Source organism: Tamandua tetradactyla, chromosome 23 (genome assembly GCF_023851605.1).
Source record: "Tamandua tetradactyla isolate mTamTet1 chromosome 23, mTamTet1.pri, whole genome shotgun sequence".
NCBI lineage: Eukaryota > Metazoa > Chordata > Mammalia > Pilosa > Myrmecophagidae > Tamandua > Tamandua tetradactyla.
The window spans coordinates 44,560,706-44,583,364 of record NC_135349.1 but is presented as its reverse complement, the minus strand read 5'-3'; the positions used below and the strand labels follow the sequence as shown (position 1 = coordinate 44,583,364).

The 22,659-nt window shown below is 41.4% G+C and overlaps 1 protein-coding gene and 1 long non-coding RNA gene across 7 annotated transcripts in view; one reads left to right on the top strand and one right to left on the bottom strand.

Annotated features, from left to right (window-relative positions):
• The window catches only part of SNX29 (sorting nexin 29), a 669,987-nt gene that overhangs the window by 583,820 nt on the left and 63,508 nt on the right, over positions 1–22,659 (top strand). The gene's annotated exons all lie outside the window — the stretch shown is intronic.
• LOC143667488 (uncharacterized) lies at positions 1,072–13,522 on the bottom strand. Of its 2 annotated transcripts, none has more exons than XR_013168061.1 (3): positions 13,195–13,522; positions 11,508–11,662; positions 1,072–1,200 (listed from the first exon to the last, which is right to left on the bottom strand). It is a non-coding gene; the product is annotated as an uncharacterized LOC143667488 (long non-coding RNA). The 2 variants fall into 2 exon arrangements; XR_013168060.1 differs by lacking the exon at positions 1,072–1,200 and adding an exon at positions 3,517–4,105.

The following is a 22,659-nucleotide window of genomic DNA, read 5'->3' as shown; positions in this document are numbered from 1 at the left end:
GAGCCCTCAAACACTAGTTTAAAAACTTAGGTCTACAGTGAAGTCTCACTAATTTGGTTTCCATTCTTTTGTAATTTTTGGTAGCACAGACATGTATGCTTGAGTTTTCTTTCTTCCCTCATTCCCTCCTCTTTTTCTCCTCCTTTTCTTCTTTCTTCTCCCTCCTCCCCCACACCCCCCACCATTCTTCTTCCAATCAGAAAATGATCTCCGTTTATATTCATAAATTAAGCTGGAATGAAGAGAAACACTGAAGGGGGCTCCAGAGTGGGAGCATCACCTGAGTGTCTGTAAATATTCTCAGTCCTTCAGAACAGCACTTTGAGGTTTAGGATTTATAGCTATCCTTTCTTGGTAATGATTTTTTTAAAGGTGCAACTGCAAGTACCGAGTGTAATATGTCTATCCTTTCATTGTCTTCCAACTTCCAACTTGCTTCCGACTGAAGCAAGAGCTGTTTTCAGTCTCTAAGCAGACTCTGAGATGTCGAGGCTGACAGTGTTCCCGGTCCCACCATTTGTTCGCTTGGTGTACTAGATGGCTCCAAAAAATCAACATTTCTAAGGATCTGTGCTTTTTATTCTATTTTCTTCTTCTTGTATAGTGTTGGCTTTGTTTTCATTTCTTTTCCTTTGCTCTCCTGCCATTTCCTCTGCCTCTGGGTTGGATTTCTCCGTAGATTATGTAGCTGATGTGGCACCTCTGATGCCTCCCTCCACCACGGAGGCTCGCTTGAGTGTTCCAGCTTAGTAGTTCCCAGTGGCTGTGCGTACTAAGTTAACTTGTCTGAAGGCGATTTGTATGCTAGGGGGGAGGTTTTAGCTTCTCTACAGACCCCTTGCTTGGTGCCTTCATTTGTGACTGACCCAGAGTGACATGATGAAGATGGGCATTCCTTCTCCACATCCACTACTCCTGCCCCCAGCACCTTCCGCTGGTCCACTGTATCTCCAGCCTAAACAGTCCTCCCGTTGCTGGTCTGAACCTCCATATTGGAGTTCTCCAGAGAAACAGAACCAACAGGATATATATTTGCAAATACTAAGAGATTTATTATAGGATTGGCACACGCAAACATGGGGGTTCCATGGAGCAGGCTGCAATTTGGAAACTTGATGAAGATGACATTGTATTCCATAGGAAAAGCCACAAGTTGGGAACTCAGATGAAGGCGATGATGAATTCTCCAGGAGAAGCTGGCTGTAGGGAGTAAAGATAGAAAGTCTTCTTTCTAACTGCTGAAATCATCAATTCTCCCTTAAAGTCCTTCAGCTGACTGGATGAGGAGATTCCTCTCATTGCCATAGGCAGTCTCCTCAGTTGATTATAGATGTAATTAGCAATGGATATGATCAGCTGACTAATGATTTAAATCCATCAAATACCCTCACAGTAGCAGGCTAGTGTTTGCTTGACCAAACAGCTGGACACCAATTTCATGTGTCAGCCAAGCCAGCACATGAAATTAACACAACCTCCTCTAACTTATCTCCTCCACCACCACCGAAGGAATCTTTGTACAATGCAAGCGACCGCTTTACAGCCTGGTGGAATCCTCCACAGTGCTCATTGCCACTATGATTTGGCCCTCCCATCCTTAGCTCCTTTGTCTTGCCTGCCTTCATGCCCTGTGCTGCGAACAGTGGCAGTGGTGCCTCACATGAACTCTGGAGCCGTGGGCCTTGGGCAGTCTTCCTCACGCCCACCCTCCCCACACGCACACACTTGGTGCCTGCTGATTCCTCATGGTTTCTCCCTTATGTTATGCTAGTGGCATTCCTTCCTTTTTAAAATTAATTTTTTATTGAAATAGAATCTATATTCAGAGAAGTGAACACATCTTAAGTGCAGAACTTTATGAGCTGAACACATCTATGCACACAGCACCAGGATCAAGAAATACCCCATCAGCAGAACCCCAGAAGCCCTCCCTTGTCACCCCCATTCAACAATTATGTTTGAGGTGGTGGTAGAAAGATAGACATGATCCCTGTCTTCATGGAACTTTCATTCTAGCTGAGGAGGCAGACATAAACAGTTAGATCTATATATAAATATACTTTCAAATGGTACTTAGTTTTTATGTAGGAAAAGTGCATGGAGCTAGAAGAGACAGACCCTGATTTGGTCAGAGTGTCAGGCAGGGACATGTAACTGAAATGTGAAGGATGTGTAGTGGTTATCTAGGTGCTCCAGGCAGAGGAAACAGCAAGTACAAATGGCCAGCTTCACATCAGCTAGTGAATCCGTATGCCATCTATTTTCCTGACTCACACAGCTCTTCATCTCATTGCCATGGAAGGATCTTAGCTCTCAGTGAAAACTTTAGGTCTGCTTTCCTCCAGGTTCGCAACTGTAGAAAATTGCTCCGTTCAACTCTGCATTGATTTCAAACCAAGGCCTTCAGACTAAAATCAGGTCTGAAACTCTTACTCCGTGGGAGTGAGAGTCAGTGGAGGGCACATGTTCTGGCATCAGTATAAGGGGTTTGAGTCCAGGAACCAGCATGTCGCCTCTCCATACCTCATTGTCCTCAAATGTAAAGATATTTGTGTCTCCCTCATGAGGTTTCTTGAGGATTAAGTGAGAAACTGCAGCAAACATCCTTAGGACTGTGCCTGGCCCCCAGTGAGGACCCAGTAAATGTGGCTGTGGTTGTGACTGGACCAAGGCAGCAGTTGGGGTTTCCTTGGGTCTCCTGGCCAAAATGCCATTTTCAAACCATCTTTCTCACTGCTACTCTCACCACCATCCCATGAATGAAGGCCACCATTCCCAACCCATTTTACAGATGGGGAAACTACGGCTCAGAATGGCCTGCTCAGGGCTTCAACTTCAGCGTCTAGCCCCAGAATTGCAGTCTTGGGATTGGAGAGAAAAACTCAGGTGACCTATGAAAAAGAATTACACTTTTATTTTCACTAACTGTAACTGAAATGTAGTGTCCCCTTCAAACATGACTGTAGGCAGTAACCATAATAGCAGTTACCAGTGGTACTGGTACCCCGACTGTGTCACTAATTGACATCAATCATGCATATTTTTGTATCACATCACAGTTGCTGAAGATGTCTGCAAATATTATTAGAACTCATCATTAACTTTAAAATTCTAGCAGTTATTAGGCTTGCCACTAGTTATGGAATGCAGTAACAAAGAAGCCCTAACACTGCTGCATTGCAGTTTTGGTAGCTGTGTTTAAATGTAAGTGCTTGTCTTTCTAATCCTGTGTATTTTGCTTCATAAGTTTAAAAACATAATTATAATAAGGGACCTTATAGACATCACCAAGGCTAGCAGAGGACCTCTCAGACCCCGGAGTCCTTCTCTCCCCACCACACCCAACCCCCACCATGTCTGAGTATGACTACATCCGCTGCAGCACTGAGCCTTCTCCCTCTTTCCCACTCTGCTCCTTATTCTGTTCCTGCCAGGTTCCTTTTTGTGGAGCAGGTGCTGGATAAATAAATAATAAGGTGGAAAGAACATGTTGGAAAGAACACAGCTCATGTTTATTTTTAAGCAACTGAGTTATAGGTGTAGTCCAGGTGAGCAAACTGTCTTTGGCTGAAAGGAGGCACCGTGTGGTTGATGAGAGGCTGCTGCTGAGCAGGAGCGAAAGTATTTTTAGATAAGCCTGTGCATGGGAGAGTATGGTTTGGAGAGCAAAGTGGGACTCCAGGATAGGAAGCCCAGAGAAGGAGGGGCTGTGACCTGAGTAGGGGGTGGGGGATGTCAAGAAAGAATCTACATTTCCATGAAACTATGCAGAAATCCTCCCAGATTGGCTAAAACATGGAAGAAACTGGATTTCTGTGATGTGAAGAGCAGGAATGGATTGTAGCTTCAGGCATAACTGGCTCCACAGTGTATATTATGCTATCAGGACTTGATCTCTTCCTCCTATCCTCTCTTCCTCCGTCTTTCTCTCCTCTATCCTTTGCTTTCCTGTGTGCTGGCTTCATTCTCAGAGAGGCTTATAGAATCGGTGGTAGTCCCAGGTTCGTATCATCCTGACATCAACTTCAGCAGAGAGCTTCTCTTTCTTAATAGTTTCCTGAGATTAGATCTCATTGGTCTACCTGGGTCATTTGCCATTCTCTCTCTTTTTTTAAAAAAAAAAAAAAAACAGCTGTATTGAGATGTAACCCTCATACTAGACAATTTATCCATTTAAAGTGTAGAATTTAATAGTTTTTAGTCTATTCATAGAGTTATGCAACCATTACCACAATCATTTTTAGTATATTTTAATCACACTAAAAAGAAACCCGGTATCCTCTAACAGTCATCCGCAACTCACCTCGCCGTACTTCCAGCCCTAGGCAGCAACCAACCCACTTTCTCTTTCTATAGAGTTGCCTATTCTAGGCATCTCGTTTAAGTATAATATGTGGTCTTCTGTGACTGGCTTCTTTTACTTAGCATAGTATTTTCAAGTTTCATGTACATTGCAGCATGAATTAGAACTTCATTCCTTTTTTAAAATTGAGACAATTCACATACCCTATAATTCACTCTCTCAAAGTAGGCAGTGCAGTGGAATTTAGTATATGTACGCTATGTAATCTTGTGTGACTTCACAAAAGCATAATGTTTTCATGGTTCCTCTATTTTGTAGCTTATATTGGCACTTCATTCCTTTTTATCATTATTAAATATCTCATAGTATGAATGTACCACATTTTGTTTGTTCATTCATCAGTTGTAGACATTTAAGTTATTTCCACTTTTAACTATTATGGATAAAGCTGTGATAAACATTTGCTTACATGTTTTTACATGAATGTATGTTTTCATTCCCCTTAGATACATATCTAGCAGTAGAATTGCTGGGTCAGATGATAACTCCATGTTTAACCTTTTGAAGAAATATTAAACTGTTTTCCAAAGTACTTCTACTAGTTTATATTACCACCAGCAATATGTAAGGGTTCTAATTCTCTACATTTTTGCCAATACTTGTTATTATTATTGTCTTTTTTATTATAGCCATCTAGTTGATGTGAGGTGTTATCACATTGTTGTTTTGATTTGTAGTTCTCTAATGACAAATGATGTTGAGCATCTTTTCACGTGCTTTTTGGCCATTGGTATAACTTCTTTTAGACAACTGTCTATTCAGATCATTTGCCCATTTTTAAATTGAATTGTCTTTTTATTGTTGAATTATAATAGTTCTTCAAATATTCTGGATACGACTTCCTCAATAGATAGACAATATGCAAGACTTATCTTCCATGCTATGTCTTTTCACTTTATTGATAGTGTCCTTTATAGCACAAAAGTCTTTTGTATTAATGCATTCCAACGTATCTTTCTTCTTTCTTTTGCTGCTTGTGTTTTTTGTGTCATATCTAAGAAAGTTTTGTTTAACCCTATGTCACTGCTATAAAACAACACTGTTGGTAGTAAATTTTGAAATTTGGCAATATGAAGCCTCCAACATATTTCTTCTTTTTCGAGGTAATTTTTGGATACTCTGGGTCCCTTGAATTTTCTGAGAATTTTGGGATCAAGTTGCCAATTTCTTCACACATAAAAAAAAAGGCAACTGGGACTTATTTTTAGATATTTTATTTGTTTCTTTTTAATTGTGGTGAAATATACATTGCTAGGTCACGTGTTAATTCTAAGTTTAACTTTCTGAGGAACCACCAAATTGTCTTGCACAGTGGCTGCCCCATTTTGCATTGCTACCAGGAATGTACAAGAGTTCCAATTTCTCAATATCCTCTCCAATAGTTGTTATTTTTAGTTTTGTTTTAATAGTAGCCATCCTAGTGGGTGTGAAGTAGTATCTCTTAGTTTTAATTTGCATTTCTTTAATGACTAATGATGTGGAATATCTGTTCATGTACTTATTGACCATTTCAGTATCTTCTTTTGGAGAAATGTCTATTCTTTTTCCTTGGCTTATTTTTTAATTGGATTATTTATCTTTTTGTTGTTGAGTTGTAGAAGTTCTTTATATATCCGGATAGTAAACCTTTATCAAATATGGTTTACAGATATTTTCTCCTATTCTGTAGGTTGTATTCTCGCTTTATTGATGATGCCCTTTGATGCACAAAACATTTAATTTTGAAGTCCTTTTATCTATTTTTATAGTCTATTGGTGCTGGTGCTTTTGGTATAAAATCTAAAAATTTATTGCCTCCTATAAGGTCCTGAAGATATATCCTTGTTTTCTTTTAAGAATTTTATACTATTAGCTCTTATATTAGGTCATTGATCCATCTTGAATTAATTTTTGTATATGGCAAGAGTTAGGAGCCCACATTCATTCATTTGCATGTGAATTTTCCAGTTGTCATAGCACTATTTGTTGAAGAGACAAAACGTCCATTGAAAGGGCTTGGTATCCTTGTTGGCAATCTACTGGCCATAGATGTGTGGATTTATCTCTGGACTCTCAATTTTATTCCATTGGTCTGTATGCCTATCCTTATACTAGTACACACTGTTTTAATTGGTGTAGCTTTGTAGAAAATTTTGAAATCAGGAAATTTGAGTCCTCCAACTTAGTTCTTTTTCAGGATTGTTTTGACATTTTGGACCCTTTGCAATTCCAGTGAATTTAAGGATCAGCTTTTCCATATCTGGAAAAAAAAAAAACAAGCTGCTGGAATTTTGATATGGGTTGCATTAAACTTACAGATCACTTTAAGCAGTATTGACACCTTAACCGATGTTAAGTAAACTAATCCATGAACATAGGATGTCTCTCCACTTATTTAGGTCTTCTTTATTTTCTTTCAGCAGTGTTTTATAGCTTTCAATGTACAAATTTTTTGCCTCCTTGATTAAATTTATTCCTTGGTACTTATTCTTTTAGATGTGATGGCAAATAAAATTGTTTTCTTGACTTCCATTTAAGATTGTTCACTAATGGTATATAGAAACCCAACTGATTTCTCCGTGTTTATCTTGTATCCTGCAACTTTGCTGAATTCCTTCATTAGTCCTGGTAGCTTTCTTGTTGATTCTCTGTGATTTTCTGTATATAGGATCATATCATCTCTAAATAGGGGTGTGTGTGTGTGTGTGTGTGTGTGTGTGTGTGTGTGTGTGTATATATATATATATTTTTTTTTTTTTTAACATGGGCAGGCACCGGGAATCGAACCTGGGTCCTCTGGCATGGCAGACAAGCATTCTTGCCTGCTGAACCACCGTGGCCCGCCCTAAATAGGTATATTTTGACATCTTCCTTTCTAATTTGGATGCCTTTTATGTCTTTCTCTTGCCTGATTGCTCTGGGTAGAATTTCCAGTAAAATATTAAATAGCAGTTGTAAGAGCAAGCATCCTTGTTTTTTTCCTGAATTTAGAGGGAAAGCTTTCTTTCAGTCTTTTACCACTGAGAATGCTGTTTCATGTAGGTTTTTCATAAATACCCGTCATTATGTTGAGAAACTTCCTTTATGATCCTGGCTTTCTGAATGTTTTCATCATGAAGGGATATTGGATCTTGTCAATGCCTTTTCTGCATCAATTAACATCATCATGTGAGGTATTTTTTAACTCCATTCTATTAATGTGGTATACTAGAGTGATTGATTTTCTTATGGTAAACCATCCGTGCATTCCTGGAATCAACCCCACTTGGTTATAGTGTATAATCCTTTCAGTTGGATTAACGAAATATTATTGGATTTGGCTTGTTAGTATTTTGTTAAGAATTTTGCATCTATATTCTTAGGGATATTGGTCTGTAATCTTTTCTTGTGCTGTTTTTGTCTGACTTTTGGTATCAGTACAATGCTGGACTCAGAATGAGTCCTTTTCTATTTTTTGGAAGCGTTTGAAAAGGATTGCTATTAAGTCTTCTTTAAATATTTCATATAATTCAGCAATGAAACCATTCAGTCCTGGCCTTTTTCTTTGTTGGAAAGTTTTTCATTATGGACACAACCTTTTTATTTATTGTGGCTGTATTGAGGTTTTCTTTTTCTTCTTGCAATCAGATAAGATAGTTTGTAGGTTTCTAGGAATTTGTCCATTTCATGTAGGTTTTCTAATTTGTTGGAATGTAACTGTTCATAGTATCTCTGTAATCCTTTTTGTTTCTGTAAGGTCAGTGGTAATGTCTCCACTTTCATTCCTCATTTTAGTGATGTCCTCTCTCATTTTCTTTGTCAGTGTGGCTAATAAAATTGTCAATTTTTCATTGATGTTTTATTCTTTTTCTATTTCACTTATCTCTGCTCTAGTCTTTACATTTTCTGTTTTCTTTTAACTTTGGGTTTAGTTTTCTCTTCTTGTTCTTGTTTCTTTAGGTGTGAAGTTAGGTTATTGATTTGTAATCTTTTTTTTTACATTTGATCTTAGCCAAAAGGCTGAAAAGCAAATTTTCTACCTTTTTTTAATGTAGCCATTATGAGCTATAAGCTTCCCTCTGAGCACAGCTTTTGCAGCATCCCCAAAGTTTTGATATGGTGTGTTTTCGTTTTCATTTGTCTCGAGATATTTCCTAATTTTCTTGTGATTTTTTTCATTAGTTGTTTAATGTGTTAATTTTAATTTTATTTAATTAAAATAATGTGTTGATTTCCACATATTTGTAAAATTTCCAGTTTTCCTTCAGTTATTGATTTCTAGTTTTGTTCCATTGTGGGCCTAGAAAATACTTTGTATGATTTCTATATTTTAAAATTTATTGAGATTTGATTTATGGCCTGACATATATGGTTTACCCGGAAAATGTTCCCAATGCACTTTACAAGGATGTATATCCTACTACTTGTTGGTGTTCTGTTATGTCCTTTTGATCTCATTGCTTAATGGTGTTGTTCACATCCTCTATTTCTTTATTCGTTTTCTGTTTAGATGTTGTATCAGTAATTGAAAGTGATATATTGAAATCTCCAACTATTATTGTAGAACTATATACTTCTCTCTTCAATTTTGTCAATTTTTGTTTCTTGTACTTGGGGGCTCTGTTGTGAAGGTACATGTTTATAATTGCTATGTCTTCTTGCTGGACTGAACCTCTTTTCAATATATAATATTCTTCTTTGCTCTTATAATCTTTCTTGACTTTATATTTTGTATGACAATAACAAAACCACTCCAGCTCTCTTTTGATTAATATTAGTGTAGAACATTTTTTTCCCCTCTTTTTATTTCAACTTCTTTGTGACTTGTACCTAAAGTTACCCTCTTGTAGACAGCATTTAGATGGATCATGCTTTTTCATCCAATCTGCTAATCTATGACTTTTAATAAGGGGAGTTTAGTCACTGACAATTAAGGTATTAACTTAGAAGGCAATATTTAGCTATTTGTTTTCTGCATGTCTTATATGTTTTCTCCCTCAATTACTTTGTTACTGCCATTTTATTTTTAAATTGGTTGCTTTTTCATAGAGTATCTTTTTGATTCTTTTCTTTCTTTTTCTCTATATTTTTTAGTTATTTTCATAGTGGTTACTTATGAAATTATGATCAACATCTGTATCGGTCAGAGTTCTCTAGAGAAACAGAACTGACGGGGGATACCTATAAATATTATGAGATCTTATAAATTGTCTCAAGCAACTGTGGAGATGCACAAGTCCAAGTTCCATAGGGCAGGCTGCAAGCTGGGAACTCTGATGAAGGTTTCCAGTGAATTCCCCAGGAGAAGCTGGCTGGCTGAAGAAAAGATGAAAATGCCCTAATCTGACTGCTGAAATTAACACTTCTCTTTTAAAGCCTTAACTAATTGATTAAAACATATCTCTCTGCTGAAGACAGTCTCCTCAACTAATTGTAGATGTAATTAGCCATTTCATTTAAGTCCATGAAATGTCCTCACAGTAACAACTAGGCCAGTGCTTGGTTGCCTAAACAACTGGGTACCATTACCTGGCCAAGATGACACATGGACTTAACCATGATGATGTCTTATCTTAATAACAATCTACAAGTTCGACTTGTAGTAATGTATTTTCAAACTCTTCTATTTCTGTACCTCCCCCTTTATATCATTATTGTCGCAGATTACATTTTTTTACACTGTATGCCCATTAACATAGATTTCTATTGTTATTTTACATATTAACCTGTAAAGTCATGTATGGAAGAGGGGAGCAGTTAAAAACCAAATGTACAATAATACAGGATTTTATATTTACTTGTGTAGTTACCTTTACCAATATTTGAAATTTATTCTTATGACTTTAGGTTACTGTGTAACCTAAGTCCTTTTATTATAGCCTGGAAGATTCCCTTTAGCACTTCTTATAGGGCAGGTCTTTTGGTAATAAACTCTTTCAGCTTTTGTATATCACTAAATGTCTTAATTCCTCTTTATTTTTGAAAGATAATTTTGCCAGATATGGACTTTTTGGTTCGTTTTTTTTTTTAAGGACTTTAAATATGCTGTCCCACTGTCTTGTAGTCTCTATAGTTTCTGATGAAAAATCCACTGTTAATTTTATGGGAGATCCCTTGTAAGTAACAAATCACTTCTCTCTTGCTACTTTCAAAATCTTCTCTTTGTCTTTCGATTTTCACACTTTTGATATAATGTGTCCTTCTGTAGCTTTCTTAGAGTCTATCTGGCTTGGAGTTCGGGGAGTTCCCTGAATGTGTGTATTCGTGTCTGTTGTCAGATTTGGAAACTTTTCAGCCATTATTTCTTCAAATACTTTTTCTGCTCCTTTCATTCTCTCTTGTCCTTTGGGGTCTCCAATAATGCTTACATTGCTAGAAATGATGGTGTCCCACAGTTTCCTCAAACTGTGTTCATTTTTTTTTCACTATTTCTTCTTTATGCTCTTACAATGGGTAACTTCGTTCGTCTTCAAGTTCACTTATTCTTTCTTCTGCCTATTCAAATCTGATGTTGAATCCATCTAATGAGTTTTTCACTTCATTTACTATACTTAGCATCTCCAAAATTTGTTTGGTTCTTGTTATAATTCCTATTTTGTTCAGACCCTAATTTCCTTTAGCCCTTTCTATATGATTCCTTTAGCACATTGAACATATGTAAGGCAGTTAATTTAAAGTCTTTGACTAATGATTCCAATATATGCCCTTCCTCAGGAATGGCTCTTGGCACATTCTTTTTTTCCTGTGAATGGGCCATACTTTCCTATTGCTTTGTATGTTTGGTAGTTTTTATTGAGTACTGGACATTCTGAATATTATGTTTTTACAACTTTAGAAATATAATTTAACACTCCTCTATGATTGCTAAGTTTTTTGTTTTTGCTGCTGTTGTTTTGTTTTTGAGGGCTGAAGCCAAACTATATTTGCTCCCAACCAGGGAATGAAAGAGAAAAGAGAAAAATGAAATAGTCCATCTTTAAGACTCGTCTGCCACTTTTAACTGAGGGGGATTGGAACAATGCCCACCCTAAGAGCTGGCTCCCCATTGATCTAATAGCGGTATCAAAAGTGATGATCTGCAATCAGACCATATACCCCTATATGTTGGAGAACTAGGTGCTTATAGCCCACCCTGGCACCAGCAAGATGAACCAGGACTCCAGGCTGCAGTTGTATTGTTACCTACCACACGACTGGAGGATGGAGAACACTTGTACATGAAGTTTGAGATTCATTGATATTACCAGAATTTAACAATCTATTCTTCCCACTCACTCCTCCCTGTATGCTGCATGGTGTTCCACTAGACTGCGGAGTTCCACAGGATTGATTCAGACAGTTCTGCAAGATCAATAGTTGTTTTAGTGGCAGGACTGATTTCTGTAGCGTCTTATTCCACCATCTTCCCCACAGTCCTCCCCTGGCAGCTGGGATTTGGATAGGGATTGTGCGGACTGTATAGATCAATTTCAGGAATATTGCCATGCTACTAACATTTTCTTGCCACCCATGAATGTGAAATATCTTTCCATTATTAAGTCTCCTTTAATTTCCCTTAACAGTGTTTCACAGTACAGAATTTGTACTTCTTTTGTTCATGTGCCTGTTTCTGAGCCTGTCTCTGTAGCTGGGGGATGGGGCTTCTTAGGGGCTGGCTCTGACTCGTGTGCTTGCCCCTGCAGGTGGAGGTGGGTAGTCTTTCCCAACTACATGGAATGAGAGCAGGAAACAAGAGATCTCAGTCTCAGATCTCAGAATGGGAGACAAAAAGTGTTATTGTGATGCTTTTCACAGAGGCATGGAGGGATGGATGCAGGCAGGCAAACATAAGAAATAAGAAGAAAAGGTATCTATTATATATTCCTTCACTAAAGGCATTTAAAATAATATGGAGGCAATAGAGATGGGTTTAAAAGGCAACTATCCATTTAATTATCCCATAAAAGAAGTGAAAATTAAGCACTGAGATCTCTAGCAGCTAGTAGACGAAAGTGATTTGTTGCTCTCAAGTCCAGCTAAAAGGGCTGGACAATAGATCAAGGGCTTAAGATAAGCCAGCTTTAAGAGCATCCTCTCTGGTCAGCAAATGGTAGTAATAAAGACTTAGCTGGGGAGGCAGGATCTCCCTGTCTGAAAAGTTTGTACTAACCACACCTCCCTCCAAACCCTCCACCTGAATCCAGCTGAAACCTTCCCATTCTTCACTGCTTGTCCTTAACACAGCATATACCTCTCTACTTTATAATCATCACCCAGTTTGTATTCATTTGTCTGACAAAACTGTGAGCTAGAGCATGAAAACCACATCTTATGCACTTATCTGCTAAGTGGGGTAATTATTGTATGGAACCCACGGGCTACTGTGAGGATTGAATGACCTGGTAGTGATGATTGCACTGCTGATGGTAGGAGCTAACATGTCCTGAGTGCTTACTCTGTGCCAGGCACCATGGCTACTACTGTTGTCCCTCTGTTAGAGATTATAAAACTGAAATAATTTTCTAAGACCACAGACCTGGTAAGTGGTGGAACAAAGATTCAAACCCTAATGGTCTGACTCACCAGCCCCAGGTTCTTAATATGTGGTTTCTTAGTATACCAGCCCAGGTTCTTTACCACCAAATCAAAGCATTTAACACAGTGCCTAGCATGGACATAAATGTTAGTAGCTGTTTGTAGTCATAGAAAGAAGATCTTTACTCCTGTCCAGCATTACTAATATTTGTGTGCTGGACCCCTTGTCCCAGGTTTGGACGATCATTGCCTCGTGTGGAATAGAGTCCTGTACCGGATTCCATTCTCAGTGTGTTTTAGTTGTGGTAGCACCCAATGGTATAACAAATATAAACCCAAAGTCTCAGTTTACTTCTCACCAGTATTATTGTCCAAAACAGATGTTTGCAGTTGGCTTATTCATGGGCCCAGTCTCATTCCATCCATCTTCCGACTTCACCATCCCCTAGGTCAAGATTCAGCAAACTTCTCCTGTAAAGGGCTAGATAGTAGAAATTTTCACCTTGTGGGCAATGCCACCTCTGTTGTGACTACTTGACTTTGCCATTGTCGTGCAAAAGCAGCCATAGCAGCACAGGAATGGGTGTGGCCATGTCCAATAAAACATTATTTACAAAACAGGTAGTGGGCCAGATTTGACCCATGAGCCACAGTTTGCTGACCCTTTGGGCCTTGTAATACTCTTGACCTGTGGGCAGGGAGGGAAAAGGAGAGTATGAAGAAAACACAGCCATTGTTCAATGGCTTGACCCAGAAGTGACACATTACTTCTCACATTTGGTTGAGAAAAACAAGTCCCTCGACCTCACCTGGGTACAAAGGTTGCTAGGAAATGTAGCCTGGGCAACTGTTTTTCAGCCCTGCATCTGGCCTCTGGAAGGGGAACGTGCATTTGGGTACTGTCCAGCTGCCTATCTATGTCACACCCTTTGAGGCAGTGTCTCCATGCTGCCGTGAACAGGCTGAGAATGTTTCAGGTGTGCCCAGAGTGAAGATACGCTTTACTTATTTTCATTAACTTGTTTGGATTTTTATAAGCTTATCAGTGTCATATACTTACTTGCTCCTGAAAAATAAATACTTTTTATAGAATGGCTCCTTGGAACCAGCTGACTCAGCAATCTAGGAAAGTTTGGCACAGCCTCCATCTTATGGAAGGAACTCCAGGCTGGGGACTGGAAAAAATAACCATGCCAGGCTTCAGGTTTTTCTCTTGTAAGACTGGGCATTGGACTCACAGTTTATCTTTATTTTCTTTATTTAATTTTGACAATGGCACCGCCTTGGTATCAGCACAGTAGGTAGATTCTAAAGTCAGATGGGCCAATGTTTAACTTCTGCTTCTTACTGGAACATCCAGTGCTTACTGGATGTTTGACCTTGGGGAAGTACTTTACCTCGGTGCCTTGATTTTCTCATCTGTAAAATGGGTTTAGTAATAGTGCCCACCACTTAAGATGTGAAGATTAAACAAAATAATATGTGGAAAGTGTGTAACACTGAGCCTAGCACTGAGTAAGCGCTCAGTAAGTGGCAACTGTTATTCTCCGCAACATCATCATCCCCAAACATTTAAACAGATTAAAGGGGAGTTACTTGGTTGAGACAGGCCTCCCCTCATCTCCCAGCTGTGACCCCGAACTGAGACACTTCTTGGAATTCCTGGACCCTACAGGCCTCCTCTGAAAACGCTGAAACCTGTGAGTTCATAAGTCCCTTTTGGTATCAGGGACTCTGAGGTCTAGGAGGTCTAGATTTGAATCTGCCTCCTTAGCAAGTCCGTTCCCCTGTGGCTCCATCTGTACCTGAGGTTGACAATACTTTTCCGCCATCAGCAGTCATTGGGCTAGAGGGGAGAAGGTGGAGTGCATTGTAGGGAAACACTGAGAACAGGAAGAAGGGAAATTATGGCCCTGCTATCATCTCTGCACTACTTCCTGCAGAGCGAGAGATGGGGAGGCACACAGCTCTTAACTGCCTCTCCCCTAACCCTGGAACTGGTGTGTGCCACTTTTGCTTCCCACCCATTGCTAGTGCTAGTCTGATGACCTGAACCTAATTGCAGAGGTTCCTGAGAAATGCAGAGGAGCATAGAGATATCGTGGGCACCAGCTTCCTCTGCTGTAGTTGCTGCATCCCAGCAACCAGCACAGTGCCTGGCACATTGCACATGAACGAAAGACTGCAGCCTACGTTCTCACTTTAGTTGAAGAAACCATGACCCTGAGTTGGGTCACCTCCTGCCTATAGCTAGAATGGCTTCGTCTTTGCCTCTGATTTTATTTTTGCTTTCCTCTTATGGGAAAACTCCAGATACTGGTCCAGGGTAAATATATTTCCCAGTAGAATTTGAAAGCAATCCCTTTAACCCCCTAGTCATCATCTCTGTTTGTATTAAATTCAAAATTCCCAGAAGCGCAACTCCAGCCTTCCAGATTAGTGGGTGCCAGGCACGCGGAGGGGGCTCAGTCAAGGTTTTTGAATTGAATGGAACTTGTGTAAACTTCCACTGGTTAACAATGAACAAGGTGGGACAGTGGAGTTGGATGGCCCTGGGTTCAAATTCTAACTCTGATACTTGCTAGCATGACCATGAACGCATTAATTCAACTCTCTAAGCTTCAGTATCCTTATCTATAAAACAGAGGTACTGCCACCTCCATCAGAAGAGATTTTTGAGCATTAAATAAAATAACGTGTTTTGAATGTCTGGCCCCTGGCAGGTGTGGTGGTGTCCTGCTATAGCAGTCATAATTTAGGTCAGGAGTCTAGAGACCATGCACAGCCCAGCACCACCTTCCTTGGGTGTCTGGATTGTTTCTGTAGATTCATGTTTGGCTTTCAGAAGCATGGACCCTCTCAATAGCAGCTCAGTGAACAGTGGGGCAGGACCCATCTTGTAGAGACAGGTTTTGGACGACCTGTTGATTTGTTCTGTTGCTTCTAGATGGCCTGCATATCTATTTTGTTTGGTCTGCCTCTTGATATCCAAGCCATTGAATTAGTTGCCAGCTGACTTGAGAATGAGAGATTTAATTTAGCAATCCTGTTTTACAGTTCCCTTGGAATCTGGAAGAGCTGGTACCACCCATACTACACAGAGCAATGATCCACCAGAGCAGTCTGTTTCGTCAGTATCCCCATTTTCTGTGTCTGGGACCTTATTTCTTTACCTTGCTCATTTGCCCTTGGCCTCTGGCGGCTCATGAGCTTGCACCCTCTGACAGTGCAGTGCTAGGAGTGTCTTTGGGGGTCTGCTTCACTCCTGCTTTTTTCTCTCTGCTTGCTCCAGGGAGGGATGCACTCACACCTTCTCTTCCTTGGCTTTGAATGCTGCCTGCTCCTCCCCAGCTTTATCCCACCCTGAAAGAACCTTCTGGGGGCACAGTGTCTTGGCAAGTAAAAAGTGGTGGGCTTGGCATTGGTTCAATGCAGGCTCTGCCGCTCCTTAGCTGTGTAATCCCAGGCATGCAGTTCTTTGAGCTTCATCTCTGAAATGTTGTTAGAGTTGGCACTTCTTTGAGCCTCATTTCTGAAATGTTATTAGAGTTAGAAACAGTGTTCATAAGTGCTTCCATCTAGCATAACAATGCGTCTTCATTATGCCTCTATTTGCCCACCCAGCCGTTTTAGCCTGTGGCATCCAGCAGTTAAGAATTTATACTGAATGTAGAGGCTACAATTAAGACAGAGATGGCCCCACATAATGCCTCTGCTACTGCTGTTAAAACCTTTGAGAATCTCTCAACAGACCCCTTATAAGCCTTCCACTTCAGTAGAGTGTGAAATGACCAGGGGCATCAGGAGGGAGCTCGCCTGTTGCTAATGAGAGAAGGGCAGCATGTGTGCCATCTGTCACACGGCAGCCACCGCGAGATCTGTGGCCAACCCAGCTTCAATGATCATTACAGGTGTGGGGAAGAGGGCCCTCCTGACCCGAGGGATGACCAGAACATATACGAGAGTCCTTGGAATTGGAGACTGGGGTTTTCCCACTCCATCTCAGCCTCTGGAATTGTTGAACTTGGAAGTTTTACAGGGCAGAAAGCATCTGAGCCCAGGAGTTCCTGCCTGGGCCTTTGGGTCAAATGAGGGAGGGCCTGGCACAGATAGGGTGAACCAGAAAATACTCTGCCTCTCCTTTCTGTTTTTCCTGTTTGTAGCTCTGGTGCAGAGAAGCGAGCTAATGCTATTCCCCAGCCTTGGGAACTCTATAACTCTGTTATGTTTGTTCTCTCTATCTCCATCACCTCCCATTATCTCCCCTACGGTATCACAGACCATAGTGTCATCCACGACCCTTGTAAAAGCCACAAGGCCTACCCAGCCCAGAGCAGCTGCTCCAAGGTTTCATGCATGTATCTGTAATTTGTGTTTATCCTTTCAGAATATGCTGTTGTGTACTTTTAATTTATTTATATGATGGTGTTCTATAGCCCACATTCTTCTATTTCACTGAGTATCGTGTTTTAAGCTCCTTCCATGTGACTGTGTATGCCAAAAGTTTTGTGTCCATAACTGTTCATTTACTTCTGGGTGTGTGTTCACCACTCTTCACTTGTCCTCCCCCCAGACGTGGATGCCAGTGGCTACTGACTTCCGCCATTGCAGAGTACACACTGCAGTGAATATCCTTGTATGTGACACTTACGTCCCAGTTGAGAATTTCTCTGGAGAGATACTCAGAGAGCTATTACTGGGTCATTTAGACCACTGTATTTAATTTGACCAAATCACTCACAAATATTGTCATTTTTAAGGAACCTGAACTGTGCTTGTTCCAAAAAAGAAAATTCATTGTGGATTTAAGAATAGGTCCAGATAACAGAGATTGCAGATTTATTAAGTGTAACTAAGTAGCAGAAAACATCCACCATTTTTGCTTCAAAGCATTATGTCATCTGATAACATGGTTATCTTTTCTGACACATTCTTTTTTGTGTGTGTGTATCTCATACATGTATGTATTTCTAGACCTATACATACACACTCTGGCAGATACGTGTATATGTGTATCAGAGGGAAGTTTGTTCACAAAGATGTTTTTTTAGGGGAGGGGGCTCTATGGGCCATGAATTGAACCCGGGTCTCCCACATGGAGCAACAATTCAACCTCTGAACTACCCCTGCGTCCTGAAACAGCCATCCTTAACTTCTGCGTGGCACAGGTGAGGAAAATGAGGCCAGTGAGGTCTGTTAACTTGCTCAGGTCACTTAGCTAAGCATTGTTGGGCTTGTATCTGAATCCAGCTTTGGGTGACCCTTGCGGACACACCATACTGCTTGCTTGAAGAATCCCAGGCCTTAGGACTGCTTCTGTGAATTTGTGGAAAGTATTCACATCTGATGTGATTTGAGGTCTCAAATTGGTGGCTTTCTGTGGCCTGCATTTTGCATTTTGTTTCTCTTTACATTTAAAAAAAAATTACTTGTCAATATTTTAAAATCTGAGATTTCACATAAAAATCTAAGTGATCGGATAAGAGTGAGCCTATCTCCCACGAGGCAACAGTTGCCAGAAACTGATGGCTAGCCCTGTCCACACCAGCCACCCCCCACTCGCATTTGATTGCCCAGGCTTCCCTGGCCCCTGCTACCACTGGAGTTTTACCTCCTGCAAAGACTTTTTTTACATGGCAATATCTTTTTTCCCCAAAATGTTGGAGGTGGCTCCTGCCTAAGAAAGGCCACTACGTCCAGCCCAGCTTGAGAAAGAGAGGATACTATAGAGCCTCTGTGCATGGTACACCTTTCTGCAGACTGGGGTTCTGGTGATACAAAGGGGAGAATTCATCCAGCAAGAAATATTTATCACTGGGTTCTGTTCAGGTTTGGACCAACAGGAGAAATTTTAGAAACACAGCATTTGGTTCCCCCATTTTAGAGAAGGAGCTTGTAAGCAATGCAGCTGGACCTTCCAGCCTTGGGCTCTCCCCCAGCTTCACATGGGACTGTTTGTGTAGGAGCAGGATCTCTCAGCCCGACTATGGGGAAAGCCTGCTTTGGGGTGGGTGCCCAGCTTTGGGGCCTTTTCAGAAGGTCATATGGAGGAGGCTTTGGGTCTGTGATGTCATGTTGAGTCTGTTCTCCTTCTCCTAGTCACATGTACTGTTTCACCTAGAGACTGTCAGAATCCAGCCCAGGGCTGTTGATATGGGCATAAATTCTCATATGTTATATCGAGTCGCATTCAGGATACTATAAGGGAAGCAGTTAGGTCTTCACTACTCTCCTGGCTGGCCGGGGGATATTAGTGTATGTCTGGGTGATGAAATTACCTAGGTTCAAATTCCAGATGCATAATTGACCATCCATGAGCTTGGATGGGTTTCTTCATTTCCTTGGCCCTCTGAATCCTCATCTGTGAGATGGGAATAATGAGAAAAGAACCTACCCTTGTCAAAGAAAACATTGCACCAGACAATGTGAAATAGATAAGGGTGACTTTATTCAAAGCTTTTGCGGTAGGGAAGACAGAGACCAGAAGGCTATTGCAATAGTGGAGAGAAGTCAGAACCAAATCTGAACTTGGCATTACTGAAGCAGAGTGCGTGCTGGAGTGAGTTAGTGAGGAAGTCCAGGAGACATTAGTGGGGGCTCAAGCAATGGGTGGGTTGATCACATGGCATAATGGCCGGATGGAATGTGACCCTCTGGGCTACTGTAAGGGTGCTCAGGGGCCTGGGGTCAGGGAGAGCCTGTCTAAAATTAGTCGAACTGAGGGGCTCCATGAGGCCATCTTGGCCACCTGGTAAAGTTGTTCTGAGAATGAAACAAGGTGGCAGGTGAAAAGAATTGAGAGGATTGTATAAGGACTCAGACGTTAGCTGCTGCTCTTATTATTATTACTACTACTACTACTGCTACTATTGTTGTTACCTGTGCATCTATTGTGAGGGTAGTTTTAGTTTCTTGGAAATTTCTGTGATACCTGTTAGAAAGCCAGGGTTTATAATTTTCGCTCTGTACATGTAATATTCTACACAAATAGGGTGCAGCAGTTTAGTGTGGTAGAAGGATGAGAGGGAATTGAGCCAGTGGGTTCAGAATTTGAATGCTAGTCCTTGTACTTTTTGTATGGCCTTGGAGCAGGTAAATAAACTCTTAGATCCCCAGGCCTTCCCCTCACCTCTGCCATCATGCCCTGGGGATAAGACTGTTGAGGGTGCACAAATGTTTAGAGGATTAGAGGAAAATCCAGTTCACTGGTTTTAAGAAATGTTGATTTTTTTCTCCCTTTAAGTAAATATTATTGAAAATGCTGCCAAGTGATTAGGAACATCTGATGTCAGTCAACCCAGGGTCAAATCTCAGCACCACTGCTTTCTAGTTGTTGGCTTTAGGCATGGGACATAACCTCTCTGAGCCTCAGTTTCCTTCTTTGTTGAAAGGTGATAATAATAGTACCTCCTCTGTGGGCTGACAAGGCTTAGCCAGGGCCTGGAGCTTCCTGCTGGCTCCACAGTGTTAGCTGCTGTCCATGATTTGGGTTTGTTTCAATTTTGTTTCCTGGGCCTTAGTGTTTTTCCCCCATTCACAAACCAGTTCTTGACTTGGCAGTAGGAAAGGAGGCAAGGATGAGGAGGAAAACAAAGGGGGAAAGTAGCATGCACTTTAAAGTTAAGGACTCCTAGGAGAACAATGTGACTTATGTGCCCAAATACCAGTAAAGATTCTGCAGATTTTAGGCCAAATAAGGCAATAGAATGATTGACAGGTTTGTGCTTTTTCTTCTCCAAATGAGGTTCCTGCTATACAAGGTCAGTTATTCAAAGACCTGCAGTAATTCAAGATTCTTTAGGTCTGCACCATATTATCCTGGGTAATATCAGGCCATTTTACATTTTTCCTTAACGAACTGGTTAAGTCAAACTCACTTTAGAGCTGGGTTTAAATTGTCCATTCTGCTGTAGAGAAGCCCTATAACAGGTAAGGATGATGTGGAGTGAGACAGATTAGGGAATTCTACCTTTTATTCCTTAATTAATCCTGAAACTTTGACTAAAAGTAGGAATATAGCCTAATGAAATCAAGGACCGAAGCCTGTCTACACAGGAAGCAACCGTGGGATCATTTGACCAGCCCACTGTGTTGAAGTGAGGAAACTGAGCCTCAGAGAAGTCTGACTTCCCCAAAGGCCTGCGCTGAGGTCAGGACCCCAGGTCCCCCATTTCCCAGTCCGTGAGCCTGCAACCTCTCCACACACAGGTGTGTAAATTGCCAAGCACAAAGAGGAGCCAAGGTATATTTTCATTCTGTGCTTGAAATCAAGGAAGTGTTCTCTTTAGGCTTCAACTCAGAACTGGAGACGTGTAGATGCCAGTTTTTCCTGACTGTTGGTTTGCAGGGTCTGCCACATGCCTCCCTCTGGGGCTCGTGCTGAACTGATCCCATCAGGGAACCAGAAGTGAGTCTGCTCCAGCACACCAGCCAGGGCCACAGAGCAAACCCATAAAAACCGCTGGTGGAGAGAAGTACTGAGAGGATAAAACTCACATCTGGCAGCATCCCTTCAGAGTTCCCAGCCCCCTCACTCCAGTTCAGCCCCCTCCCCACCACTACCCCACTACAGCTGCTTACAGGAGCGAATTGGGATGTCAGGAAACTGTTGTTCTGGAGAACCCAGGAGTCTCACTGCAATGGCCATTACCTGTTTGCTTCTTTTTCATGGAATGCGTTTGCATCTTAATAAGGACCTTCATAGTATCATTGTGAGACTTTAAAACCCAAGCAAATGGTGAAGAGTGTGGGCTTGCTGAAGAGTGGTGAGATAGGCCTGGGTTTCACTTATTAGCCATGTGATCTGAGGCAAATCAGCCTCCTTGTGCCTCAGTTTCCCAAACTTTCAAATGAGAGAGCGACAGTTCTGACCTTAGAAGGAGCCTGTCATAAGCAGAAGTCTTGCTCAGAGGGGGGTTCATTTAATCAGTGAATATTTATTGAGCACCTCCTGTTACTAGGTACTGTCCCCCGGTGCTATGGTATATTGTTATTGCCATGCATAACAAGGGGTAAGGAGTGATGGCTGTGGGCTTTAAGACAGAGTGGACAAGAAGGCTTCTCAAAGAAGGGACATTTGAGCAGCAATTTGAAGAAAGTGAGCAGACTTGAGTACTGTCTGGAGGAAAAAGCATTCTAGACAGAAGGCATAGATGTGCAAAGGCCCAGAGGCAGAAGTATATTGCATATGCAAAGAGGCCTGGGGGCTCGAGAATAGTGAATGTGGAGGAGACTGGAAGGATGTTGGGTCTGAGAGGATGGGAGGAACCAGGTCACAAGTATCCTTGGGGGCCATAACAAGGGTTTGAGGTTTTGCTCAGTTGTACCAGGGACCCACTGGAGCCTGCTGGGCAGAGCAGGGAAATGACCTGGCCCCTTATAAGCAACTTGGGGAACAGTAGCTATAAACACTCACTTAGGGGCATCTGCCATGAACTTGACCTTGTATTGGATACTGTACATGAATATAGCTAGTATATTCACACTAGTCCCTGTCCTGGAGGAACCCGCAGCTAGAGGGAGAGTTAGACACACATAAATAAGTGAGGCCAAACCCTAACCGGTCTGGGCTCCTTGGTAGAGCGAGCAGCCAACCTTTCCCAGGGAACTTAGGGAGACTTTCCTGGTGGACTTTGAAGATTGAGTTCGGGAGTAAGGCCATCTCCCTGGGCCATGAAAGTGCCAGGGGAGCAGAGCTCTGCCCAGGTAAGACACTCCTGGGTGAGAGGATGAAGCTTGGGGGGCAGCAGGAGCCCAGCAGTGCAGAGCCCTAAAGGCTGTTCTAGGGAATTGGGGGTGGGTCCATCAAAGATGTCTCATCTGGC